Source organism: Plectrocnemia conspersa, unplaced genomic scaffold, assembly GCF_051122295.1.
Source record: "Plectrocnemia conspersa isolate PC_06_02 unplaced genomic scaffold, ASM5112229v1 ptg000001l, whole genome shotgun sequence".
Lineage (NCBI taxonomy): Eukaryota > Metazoa > Arthropoda > Insecta > Trichoptera > Polycentropodidae > Plectrocnemia > Plectrocnemia conspersa.
In genome coordinates this window covers 14,002,819-14,017,436 of record NW_028277165.1, presented here as the reverse complement: position 1 = coordinate 14,017,436, position 14,618 = coordinate 14,002,819, and the positions used below count along the sequence as shown (strand labels likewise).

The 14,618-nt window shown below is 27.0% G+C and overlaps 1 pseudogene; it reads right to left on the bottom strand.

Moving 5' to 3' along the window:
• Positions 1 to 114: 114 nt before the first annotated feature.
• On the bottom strand, positions 115 to 13,935 carry LOC148238924 (uncharacterized; annotated as a pseudogene).
• Positions 13,936 to 14,618: the final 683 nt, after the last annotated feature.

Genomic DNA, 14,618 nt, shown 5'->3' with positions numbered 1-14,618 from the left:
ATAGTTTAGTAATGTATATAGTATGTATGTGTACGATTGTACGAAACAACGCGAGCGCTTCAGTTAGGTGGAAATTTTCATTTCGGCGCGTATAACCTCATTTCTCCGGTAGTTTCATCCATCTGGAGATTTGGCGATGAATAATGGATACCAGGTTATCACCTGTGCTATGTTACGCGTATAACCCGCGGTAACCTCCGAGTTGGCACTTTGAGCAGCATTATCAAATCCTAGTCGTGATACTGTTATCATAGATCACATTCGACTCGATGATATACGCTAACGGTGTATCCTCAATGGGGTAATTAACCAATAAATTACTCCTTTGTGTTGGTAATGTTTTAATACGGGGACAAGAATGAGACGACATGGACAATGAATACTGTGTTATCCTTGAACGTTATTATGTGTCGTAAATTATTCGAAACGTACTAGTATTTTCTATTCAGAAAATAAATTACGAATTTCAACATTTTGTAAGGCTTAACGTATTATTTTATTAAAAAGTTTTAAGGATATTAAGATTAAAATTAGATATAGTTTTTAATTAAGTAACGCAGATTGTGTTTTTAATTAAGACTTGTGATTAAGCATAATCTGGCCCGATAGGCATTAAATAATACAATAGATTTTTCAGAAATACAATTTATAATGAAGTCCGTTAGATTAATAAAAAATCGACAGTAGCTCAAAATATTATCTTTAATATTTAACTGATTTTTTGACCAATAAATAGAGAGATTTTTATTTGACTCGCCCTTGTTCATATAATGTATAATTTTTTTATAGTAATATATTTTTTATTTATATTTTGAATGCTTTGCGAATTTGATTGTATTTTTTATTCTTTATTAAATATTATTATGTTTTCGACCTTTGCAAAAGACTCAGTTCCTTTCTAATAAATTGAAAAATAAATAAGGCCAATAGCATATGTATTTTTCTATAATGTATACCACTTTTTAATATTAAAACTAAATAAAATAATATCGATATCAGTTATTTTTATTAATAATTAGAAAATATATAGAGCTTTTTTGTAACTTTTATTAAACTTTTTTTATTGATTTGTGGTTTGTGTATTATATTTCAAAAATTTAATTTATATTTTGAGTACAATATTGCAATCTGTTGTTTGTTATATAAGCTTTTATTTACGATGCTATTAGTCTAGTAAATATTTTTTAATTTAAGCAAGTCAGCCAACGGCTCTTTAATGAAAAGGCTGTGCTTCAAATAAAAGGTTATTTGCAAGGGGTTCAATGTGGAATTCGCGAAGTTTTATAGTATAATAATGAAGCGGTTGCAAAGTTGAACAAAGTTGCGTGTGGTCAGCGTTTGGTTGGTCATAAACTATGCTCACCTATTTTTTATAATATGTTATAAAATAAAAATATGATTATTATAATATTAAAATATAGGTAGTACATTTAATTAAAATGTGATTATAATTACTACTAATAAACTATCTATATAAATAATATAATACATTATTTTAGAACTATTTCTTTACCCATTATAGAAACAACATTATAGCATATCATAACCATGATTTACTGCTTAATTACAAGCCTTTGAACATATTTAATTAAATTAAGCTTTATTTATGCTACATGAGCATAAAGTTATCCAATCATAATTAGTTTTTAAAATTTTTTCCCCTAGATTGAAATAAAATGCGAGCTTTTCCACTCAGGAATAGTCACGAAACGCTAGTCAAGTATTCATTTAATAGTGAAAAAAACCGCATTGCGTTATTGAGCTTTTTTCTCGTAATCAACGCGAGTGTGGAATTTGTACATACATACTTTTTATGAATTTATTCACAAACATACCGAGGAAGCGTTCGCGGGGGTAGAAAGGCATTTTTTACATCGGATTTTCGCTAGGGAGAAAATACCATGCGAATGTCCGCGTTTATAACGTACGAGGCCGTAATAAAATCTAAAATACCCACGCCATAAAATTGAAATAGTGCGGTCGTGTGTAAAAATAAAATTGTCAATGTTCGAGTGTAAGACACTGTGGCGTATAAGGATATGATTCCTCAAGAGGACGATAGCGGCTTTGCTTTTGTGTATTGTGTATCAACAAATAATACATAAAAAAGCTATCTATCACCAAATGGGCACACAAACGCATGAAACGAAGTGGAAAAAATCATATAGGGTACTCAGAGCGTGACTTTTATGTATTATATTATTCCGATTTTATCTTTTATTAAAAAAAATCACAGTTAAAGTAATAGTTTATTTTGTAAATATATGTTATAGGCCTTAAAGCTAAAACACCAAGGCAGAGCAAAATGGTTTGATCTAAAAACATTATTGGCCAACAACTCTTCGTTGGAAATTCTTCATAAATAATTTTTCGCTACGCGTATTGAATAAATATACTTGTGATAAATGTTTACATATAATTTATTTTTGAGGTAATTAATAAATTACTTTTATACATCCATAGATATATAGGTCTTCAATCACTTTCGGTAAGTTTTTGTCGTAGTTTATAGTGGCTGATAGTAAAAATAATATTTTATCTCTTCTGGGGTTTCTCAAGAGTTCAAACTGGTCTCTCTGCTCTTCACGTTATTTATAAATGACATAATATGCAGATGATTTAAAATTGTTTAAATGCATTCAATCTGTTGCGGACTCTTCTCTACAGAGTAAAGTATCGGGTTTTTCAAATTCCCGAAAATCGAGAAAAAAAGTCGAGATTTTTTTCATATTTATATGATATTTTTCATTTGAAATATAGGAAAATCATATGTATTTATGTGCGGAAAAATTATTTAGAAAAATTCGTATTACCTGTAGAAAAAACATGGGTACAATGTTTTATACATATGTAGGTATATAATTATTCATAAAAGCAAATAACAAATATAATATATTATCAAATATTTATTTAACAAATATTGTACATATTTAGGGAAAAATAAGATGTCTTTATTAATAAATTATTTAACGATGAACCGGATAGCCTATTTTTTATTTTCATATTAATATTCTCGCCGTAGAAAATATTCGTTCGCTGTCCCTTAAAGTAGGTTCTATTAAAAGCAACGATTTATATAACAGATTTAAATTCGGAGTCTGCGTTCCAGTTTATTCCAAGATCTGAAATTCCTTTTAATGTTTGTATCTATTAGTTTTTACAGTTGAAATATTTTAGTGGTGTTTTAATTATTTATACAATTATTTTTTAATCAATATTATGACAATACAATTAGTGCCTTTTTCTTTTTCGATTACTTAGATATCTTAGATTTACACTGGTAAAAATCGTCTCCATAATTGTTGCCTATATATTTTATATACTTTTTTGAGCCAACGAAAATTTTATTTTTAACATAATTCTGTTTTCTTCTATTTTGCCTTTCAGAGTTGAAACATTTTTTGCGATAAAGTTATACTGATTTAAAATAACTTTTTCAACAGGAAATTAACAATAATATCAGAAGTGGCATCTCGGTGACTCAGAGCTTCAATTGTTATTTTTGTAAGAGCGATTTTTCCGGTTCATTCGATTCATTCAAAATTTGAGCAATATTAAGATCAATCACATATATCTTAATGGACTTTCTTAATTTAAAAAATCTTTTGATCATTGGAACTAATGAACATAAATTAAGTCCGATATTAATCTCACTCTTTACGTATTTATGTAAAATTGCATTTTTAATAGGACTAATTATATTATATACAAAAGTCTCGATTTTTGGGTTGATTTATTTGAAATTACTTGACACAGAAACCCTAGGCATAAAGTGTCATACTGTCATTTTCTTGATCAAATTATTCCTGTGATCTCGGTGGGATATTTTGGAATTTTGGCTACAGCGATTTCCAATTAAGATCTTGGATATTCTACATTAAGATTTGGTTGTGATTCTCTTTACACGTAAATGATGTATGCGGCAAATCTTTTAGATGCTCGGTTTTGATATTTTAAACGTATTTTACTTGAAGAATATGTCAGATATTTGTATCCTCTATGACACTTTAATTCACAATAATTTGGAATCTTCGAATAACCAAATACTCGCTCTTGATCGAAGAAGTTGAAAAGCAAATTTAAAATGTCAAAATATACCCCATTTTAATAATTTAATAATAGGTTTGATATTAAAATATAATTCATATAATATTTGCTTGCTCCATTTAATTTGCATAAGCTGTAACTATTGTTTAAAAATAGTAATATAAAATGTGTTTGTTTGTTAGCTCTTGCTTAAATAAATACGTAAAGGTCTACGTTTATGCATGCATATTTATTTGATGCTTGCTTTTCTCATTCTATGAAACGTATTGATCTTTCTTAGTTGGGTTCAAACAAACGTCTATACCGGATTTGTATTGGTTTTTTTCTAATTTAATCGCTAAAGCTCCCCAAATTGAACGACGATTGAATGCGTACAAGAAGTTAATGAGAATTTCTGTTCGCCTTTAAAAAGTGGAAATGTAAAGTATTTTCTTTCCCGATATAAAATATTAATATATACATAAGAAAAATAATTACATTTCCCTGTTTGACGTTTTGTACATAATTCAGCAAAGCGTTATTTATTTTCAAGTTAATGGCGTTCGTTTTAAGCGTCTGTTTTAAGAGATCTTTTGGGAACTATAACCACCGCGTTAACTCGAGGTAACAACTAATGACGTCATTTAACGACTGACGTGTTGTGGAAAAGGCTTTTATGCATACACACATGTGTATGTAGTGAAGAGTTATGAGGAAGATGCTAATGGTGAATGTAGAAATGAATATATCGAGTTAAGTAATAAGAACCTATGTTAATTTACACTAGAGGCTTAGGATCTATTTAAGTTATTTATACAAAATAAATTTTTGTACAACGATTACTACCTAGAATCAAAACATCCCTTCTTCTTATTCTGCAGTGTAATACATTGCTATATTATTACTGTACAAAATCTATATTATTTAAAAAAAATATATTTTTTTTTATTAAAAATAATATTATTTTGATAATAAATAATAACTTAGATACTATCTTAACTAATTTTTGAACAACATTTTAAAATTCATAAGTAAGAAATCCTTGTTTGAAAAATAAGTTGCTGCAAAAGGTTCATAAAACGTTCGTATTTTTTTAAATTTTTATGTAGTTTATTAAATATATTATTTTTTAACCATATTTTTATTGTACTTAATTCATTATTTTAATTATTTACAACTTCTTTAACATAATCACCTATGCAGTACATTAATGTATCTCCACAAACAGATGTATTTTACATTTTTTTTGTATTATTGATTATATCATTACTATATAATATAAACAGCAATGGTCCCAATTTAGACCTTTGTGGTACTCCGTGAGATATTATTTTCTCTTTGGAATACGCATAATTCATTTACACTTTTTGCTTTTTTTTAAAATAATTATTAAATATTCTTAAAACTATTTAACTTTTAACATTATTCTTCTTTCAATTGCTTCGAAACCTCTCTTGAAATCCAATAAAACTGCTGTAATGTTAATGGAATAAATTTTAATAGTTAGCTTGTCAAGGTGTTTTTTTATTAATTATAAATTCACCGACTCGGGTATTTAAGAAAATTAAAATATAGCAATATGAATCCGAACTAATGCGCAGTTGAAAAAAAATTGAATGACGAGAGACCGGTGGAAAAAAATAAAATCAGATAGTAACCAAGTTCACATAATAGATTGCTAGAATAATTGTTTAATCGTTTCCACTTTATGTGATTTACCTTCTTGCTATAAAAAAATAAGATAAGTCTAACTTATTAAATGTAGCATATGGATTTAACAACTATATATTATAGGTTATTTATACATGCTTACAAGCGTAATAAAAATAATAATTTATTACGCTTGTAATTAATTAAAATCAAATCATTATATTTGTAAGTAAATTTTAGACACGGTGTGCCCTTCTTAAATACTTTCGCACTCAGATTTAAAATAAAGATTTAAAAAGGCATATAGAACGACACTTCCGTCGTTCTATAAGTGTTTTCCGTCGTAAAAATAAAGACTGAGTTATGAGCCGTCACTATAAAAAAGTTAGTTGACATAATATGAGCTCGGAACATGTGGACTGTTAGCGAAAGCACCTAAATTAAAGTTTACACATGACAAGATTGAGAGTTGTCACACATCCCACTCGCTAGTCTATAACTATGCTTATACTATATTAACCCAACAAGCTGTTTTCAATTAGTTAAACAGACGTAAATATTTGATTTGTGGAAAGTTTAACGAATGAAATAAGTACATTTTTCTGTAATAATAATGGTATTTCATTGCCATTGTATATATTACATTGATGGATACGTTTTTATATCGTGCCACTAATGTACCTAGCCATTTTCATTCTTAAGACCATCGTGAATGATGCCATTAGTGTTCAAAGTAATGGGTTAAAAAGTAAACTGCATGGTTTTCTTATTGTAAACTCTTAAGGCGCTCGCGTCTAAGAATTTATAAATAAAACATTAAAAGATCAAAATATAACCTTTAATATAATATTATATACAGATTTGCAAACAGTTCATTGGGATAATATTCAGAAGGTGTATGAAATAATTTTATTTTAATAAAGAAAAAATGTAGTAATAAACAAGCTTGTTTTTTCGTTTTGTAAAGAATGAGATTTCTTCGAAAAGAGCTTCGATCCGAATATTTGATTACAATTCACGAATTATTTTTTTATCTTTATTTTTCCTTAACCATTCGTACATAAGCCAAAAGTGTACGACCAAACCAGACTTTGCTCATTACCAAGCTGTTGCAAACTAATTTATTGGGTGCTTAAACGTTTTTAATGTTCGACGTTCTTGCATTCGTCACATAAGACACGAGTACTAAACGTTGTATTTGGTGGTAGATTTATTTATATTTTTAATAATTTACGTAGAAATTTAATTCACGAAGCGAGTGAAAAAATTGTAAAAATAACATTTTTTCGTTTATTGTCTAATAAATTTTCTTTGCTTCCGCGAGAGAAATATTTTTGTTAATTAAAAATATTTCTAATGAAAATATAATTATAAGTTATTTTTTAAAAAATATTATGAAATAAAAATATTTTTAACTTTTGAACAAGGATTTTAATTTAATTTAGTTAGTATTATGGAATATAGTGTTGTTAAATAAAATGTTTTCATTAGATTTAACTCTAAAAAATATAATCCGTGTTTTTTTATTAATATCTAAGCTTCTCAGCTAAAATTTGTTATAAAATAAAAACGAAAATTATATATAGTAACTTATTTGAAAAGTTGCCCTACAAACAACTATATTTTAATATAAAAATTGCATACGTCGCTATTTTTATTGACATTTCGCATTTGTCAAATGACAGTTTAGAGCAGCATATAATTTTACTGCCGCCTATCAGATAAATTATATTTCCAGAAGTAGAAGTAAATATATATATATATATATATATATATATATATATATATATATATATATATATATATATATATATATACCAGTGAAAACGCATTTTCATATGATTTCACTAAAATGATAGTAAAAATAACTAACATTCTCTGAAGTAAAAATTGTATATATATCGACTTCAATTTGTAACTCTAAAAATTTATATTACGCAGGTATTAATTAATATTGTTAAGTCATAATTAATATTGCTCAATATTTTCATGTTGTTTAAGATTCATGCTGCTTATTAGTGAATAAGTTACTGTGTATATGTATCAGTGGATGCTTATTACTAATGAAAATATATTTGTACTATTATTCTAGTGAAATCATATCAAAATACATTTTCACTGAAAGATATTTATTTTTACTATTTTAGAGCAGATTAATATTTCACTTGCGTTTATTAATAAAATTTTATTTTCGAAGAAGTTATATTTACTGGTGAAAATGTATTCGGTTATGATTTTACTAAAACAGTTATTGAAAATACAAGTTTACTTAAAAATATGTACATATTTACTGTAACATATACACTAAGATACTCACAATTTAATATTTATACCTAAATAATATAATATATAATAAAGAGCTTATAACATTTTCTTTATTTCTTTATATTATTTTTTCTGTGAATTTTACTGAGAAACGTAGTTTCTAATGACAGTTAAGTTTTATTTAAGATATTGCTGCGTTTTCTTTCTCTCAAAAATAATAACTCAGTCCATTATTTTTATTATTGAGTATTTATCTTTTTAGGTCTTTATTACTTAAAATATTCTATTAACATTTATAGTATCTGATTTATTAAAATAATCGATAGTATTATTCATATGCTGATGACCTCAAAGTGTTTTAAAGTATTCGCAGAAATGCAGATTCGGTTTCTTTAATGTGGAGATGGTTGATCGACAATCAGTTATCCTTGAGCATTGCCAAGTGTCAAGTTCTTATACTTTAAGATAAGATTCCCTCATAGTCTAGTGGAAAGTTTTATAAACAGAAATACTTCCGTCACTGATTTTTGTATGCACATCGTTTACGTTTGCGGTAAGGCATATAGGATGCATGGCTTCATTGTGCGGAGCGCGTGTCACTTTATGATACGCTAGTACGAAACGTTGTTGAAAATGCCTTTATTCTATTATATTATAGTAAAGCAAAGTACTTTTTATATTTGAAGAGGATTTGTAGGAGAGGTATGATAATTATGAAACTAAATTTTACGCCTTCATTGTGTATATTTTTTTCACTAAAATATTAAATTAAAAATAAAATGTGTACAAATATTATATTGTTATAAATTATTTATTATACAGATATTATAATATCGCTGGAAGTTTATTATAAAAATTGCAATAATTAATAATTCTAGAATGGTCTTTGTTAAAAATGGATAAAGAAAAACTGAGTAATTACTCAAGCAAGTAATTAATAATAATACGAATTTGTAACGATAACATTATTAATGAATATTGTTTTCGTCAATGTAATTAGGAAATGTGAATTAAGTAATTAAGTTGTTTTTCCGTGAATTAAGTAATTATATTTTTTAATGTTTTTATAAATATAATTTAAAAATTATAAACATACAAATTGAATCAATATTATATTCAATAGCATAGTTCTAAATATAGTCTCGAATTTGGTATTTTTTTATTCATTTTTGATATACTTTTTTTATTTATTTTATTTTAAGCTATTCGTGAGCGTTACACATAATTCAAAAATCCCTTCTTTGGCGCGTTTAAATGCGAATTCTTAAACCCAACCACCGTAATTTACGATATCACCTACCTAAAAAGATAACGTAATTACGCGCCACTTCGGGCACCCGCCCTTACTATGTTTTCAATGCCATAAAGATACCTAAAATTTCAAAACGGAATCCCTCCGCGGGTGGTGTGGGTCCATTTATAGGTTCCGTAAAGCGGTGCGAAAACAAACGATGGGGTCCAGCGAAAATATTTTTTTCTTATATTAATCCGCAAGCTAACAACGTGTTTAATTAAACCTGTTTCTTAAATGAAATATTTTTACGGCGCCTCGTATAATTTAAACCCTTTCGTATTGTGATTAATGTTCGTCTATTTCGATTCTAGAAGCGTTCCTTTGTATTTTATTGGGTTGTAATTTCAAATTTGAGATAATTTATAAGCATAGTTCGTCCATTAAAAACGTATTATACATCTTTCATTCTATATTTTTTTTGTGAAGGCAATATTTCAACGCCCCAATATAAAGTTTTCATCTCTTTATTATTTTAATATTATTTTTGTATTATTTCATGTCGGTTCATTAATCATTGAATATTTCAAAAAAATGTCTCACCGTGAAAAATTGTCTCTTGTGGACCACATTCTTATACAAGATAACGCAACATTTTACACATATTTTTGGATTTCATATTCATTTGAGTAGTAGTATAGTGATATTTGAGAGTGTCATCTGTTGGCAAGTTTTCAACGCTGGGTTAAAACCAGAGATTTTCTGAATTGCGAGCATTCACATTAACCGGTTGAAGTTATTTATGATATATTCTAAGACACGTGTCTAAGATAACTCGCATATTTTGTCAATTTATCTACTATTAATATTGAAATATGATTATATGTAAAAGAAAGAACTTGAAAGTATTAAAGTATTATATAATGGCACAGTGTATAAATACCAAATTTATAAAATAAATTTATCTTGGAAAATTCGCATATAATATTTATTACTTTATGTTGATGGTATATTCGTAAAGAAAATATTTTAATAAACGTTGACCAAAACTAGCACGATAGTTTTTCGGGTATTAATCCAAATCCATTTCGATTTCAATTCTGTCTAAGAGATCGGAATTAAGGACTGTTATGTAGGGGTTATGTTATAATTTAGATGTCATTCTAACGACTATTTCTAACAAACGAAAACAAGTCCCTTGAGTAGGCTTACAAACAGTATATTCAAAACAATGGAAAATAGATTTCGCGACCAAACAATTGCGTTAATAATTTTTCACGGACCGCACATCCGTGCCGAGACGTAAATATACTCTTTGTTTGGAAAAGATGCGTGCTAGACAATACGCTCTACCCTGCGCATAATACTATTTAGTCTTATACTCTTTTGTTATCGATCACCGGTGTGGCCATTTGGACAATTTATATTTTAAGGAGTAAACACATTTTGTGTTTAGGCATTAAAATATAAATTTATTATATACCACTGATTTCAGTCTGATGTCACACTGCATACTTCGTAGTTGTTGATTATGGTGACCCCGTTGTAACGTAGTAAACTCAAGTTACAACAAAAAATCGAAAAAAAATAATAAATAAAAGATACAGTTGAACCGCAAAATTAAAAAAAATATATGCCAGCAGGGGTGGCTTATATGTATACATATTTAAACAAATAATATATCTACTTTGTAATAAGCTTAAAACCTTTAATTAAATATTTATTATTTCATTCGCGACTATCTTCATGCGTTACTCACATATTTAGAAAAAATGCTCATTGTATATGTAGAAAACTAAACAGAAAATAAGTTTAATAAAAATTAATACATCTTTACTGTTGTTTTTATTAAGTTAATATCACTTAAAATATAATAATGTATGTTTTGAGGGTTATAGTTTCTGTTTAGTTCACAAATAGTTAAATTTAAATATTTTTATCGAATTATCGTTTTATTATTATTATTTATTAGTGATAAAAAATAAGCTGTGTTGTTAATTGCACATTTGCTATTTTATAATAAAATAGTAATTTATATATCAATATATGAGAAAAATAAGGATTAAGATGTTAATCGTATAGAGCTAGGGGTTGCATTTAATTTCATTTAATGGTGCGCTGTCTACTTTGTTTTGGTCCACGGCTCAAACTCTACTGTGTGACATGGTTCAAAACTATTGGTAACCTTGGCGCTCAGCAGATGGGGGAGAAGGGTTCTCAGAACCTCTTAGGAAAATGTGTGGCTTTTAAATTTTTTAATTCTGATTTTAAGTGGTTCCAAGATACGTCGTTATCTCCTTAGGTCACAGTTAATTAACAGTTTTTTTTAATAAAAGTCACAATTTCACGATCAACTAAACATCAGAATTTTTGATTTTGATGCTTTTGTATTTTAATTTTTTTAGTATTTTAAGCCGTATTATTATCATTAAAATTCTTACTTTTAAAAAATTCCTTTTGATGTTAATGCTTTAAATCTATTTCATTTTTTTTTTATCACTGATTAAATCGGTTCTGTGAGCATTTAAATTTCTTCTAAAACCTGCACGTCTTCTTTAAATAAGTCTGCCCTAATTTCTTCCAGAACTTATTTTAATTTTTAAAAATACTCTGATAATCGAAATCAGCAATAACACAAGGTATTTCCCTCTTGGTCTTTAACAGTTTTCTGTAAAATTTGATTTCTGATCGCAGATTTAAAAAAAAAAATTTTCTTGTTTCATTAAATACTTTATTTAAATTTGGACGAATTTCACAAACTTCAAATGAATTTGTCTCAAAATTATTATTTTTTATTTTAATGATAGTATGTGCAGATTTTGTAAATATACACCATAATACAAAAATAATTTAAATTTTACTTTCAAAAATTCATTTTATTATATTTTTACTACAAAGTGGTAATATATTCATAAAAATAGCCATTAAAAGTAAGATGAAACCAATATTTTTATATATATATTCTATATATAAATACTCAAATTACTTGAAAAAATAATTCTAGTCGTCGAGTACTCGAAAACATTGTAAAAATTGCTGGTACCCGGGTACTCGATACTCGGGTTGGCATCCCTCTATGTACACAGATATTCATTTACACCCACATACCCCAATTATTTACCTATGAATGTAATTTATTTAGGTGTCATATTTAATTTATATTTAAGCTATATTGTACACAATATAAGGTAAAAATACCACACGCTTAATCTACTGTATATTGTTGAAACATATCGCATTTTTATTTATATATAATGTAATAAAATGTATATATGTACATAACTTATTATAATTCATAATAACGCATAACGAATAAAACATTATATAATATCTATAAGCTTATACCTTTAAATCTAATTTAATCCTAATTAAGATAAGATTATAGTTATTTATTGTTATTGAAAGTATCTTTTCAAAATATTTAACAATGATTCTTCAAATTTATTACAATAAAATAAAATTATGTTAATGATTATTTGTTTTTAAATTTATTCTTTCATTTTTATTTCTAACTAAATAAAATATTTTGTGTTTTTAAGATTGGTTAATTTACATTAGGTCTTAATAAAAAAAATAATCAATTCATGTAGCGTATGAAATATAATTATATTCAATAATGACATATATTGTATACTATATTAGTGAAATTTATGGTCATCACAAGCAATAATGGATGTATTAGTGTTATATGTTAAAAACGTTATGAAACGCGTATGCCTTATTAAAAACTTGTAAAAGTTTAGTATGCGAGAGAACATACATATTTCCAGCAGTGAGGAACATTGACCTGTTTGAAACTGTTAGGAATAAAATTACGACATTTTTGCACTTCAAAGGCAAAGCATCCCATCCTTGAACAGCTAAATTTTCTCCAGCATTTATGAGTCTCTGTCCGAAGTGACAGTAAATCAAGAGTTCCCAAATCGCGTTCACTATACCACCAACATAAGCATAGAATCCCAGATGTATACCAAAGCAGTAGCCAAGCAGCAGTTACATAAAAAGAAATTTAAACCAACGTTTAACGTATATAGACTTTTCAAGCTGTTGATGTATTCAATTATATCACAATGTTTTCTGATTATGTATGATGTGATATAATCATACTTATTGTTTTTATTAAAGAATATTTTGATATTCTTTATTTCAAAAAAATGTTTTGCAATGGATATTGTATCTCTGTTTTTAAAATTTAAGCTGTGATTTAATGATTTGAGTTCAGCTGTACCAAAATTGACAAACGAAACGAATAGCAAATTGCTTGCAAAGACCGTAAAAAGTGATAATAGTTCAGTAAAAATAAAGAAGATGAAGGTTATTTCCAGATTTGGCCAATTCGCTAGTGGATATAGTCCTAAAAAATATAAAAAATTTAAATATACATGTGTAGTAATAATTATTAAATTCTTATCGTTATCAATTAGAAGTAATAAAAGCAATACAAACGTATTTAAATAAAATTTTAATTTTATATGTTACAATATTCATGATAATGCACTGATTTTAGAACTATTGTTTATAAATCAAGTTATAGTATATTGACAGCAAGAAATATGTAAATCAATGTAATAAATACCTGGTAATAAAATTGGAAGTTTTATTACCATCATACGCCCTTTCACTATTATATCAAATGTGAATATAATTATATATATATATATTATACAGCTTATAGACGTTGTAGCAATAACTAATTTTGAATAAAACATTGTTTTTTTCACCACAAGATCCTCTCGAGAGCCTTTCAATATTGTTTCTTGCATGTTCAAAGCCAATTTGTAGTGACGTGAATAGTTTTGTCTGAAAATGTATCTATTAAATATCCTTTCTTTATAATATCATAAAATATTATAGGTATACCTGAAAAAATGTAAAAACATCGGTTTCAGAATCGATGTAGACAAGCACTTATTATATCGTCTTTTTTATCATTGTATATAATATATGTGAAACATCCGCCAATGTCAATATATATCAAAAAAATTAAGCACACAGTACGCCAAACTTTTCCGGCTGGGATTAAAGCAAAATTACTTTTAAAATGAATAAAAAAATATTTTATTGATTACAATGTTTACCTTTTCCGCATTGAACAAACGGGTACAGACCGAAAGCTTTCAAAAACACGAACATTTCCACTTGCTCGCTAATGGAGCAGTCGTTGTAATTACAAAAATAGTTGAATATTTTTTTAAGCACCATTGTTGGGTAGTGAATAAAATTTTTGAATAAATTTTTAAAAGCGGTCATGATTGCTAGTATTTATTGCTTTTAACTTGGATTTTTGACTCCTGCAAAGTAATAATTGTTATTACGTTCTCTAATTGAGCAAAATTTTGTTTGAATATATTTTAACCAATATTCTCATATCAGAAGTTTGTAGTAATATCAGTAAGGATAGATACATATTCACGCTTGTTGCTGGGCGTTCTCACTGCAACGGCGC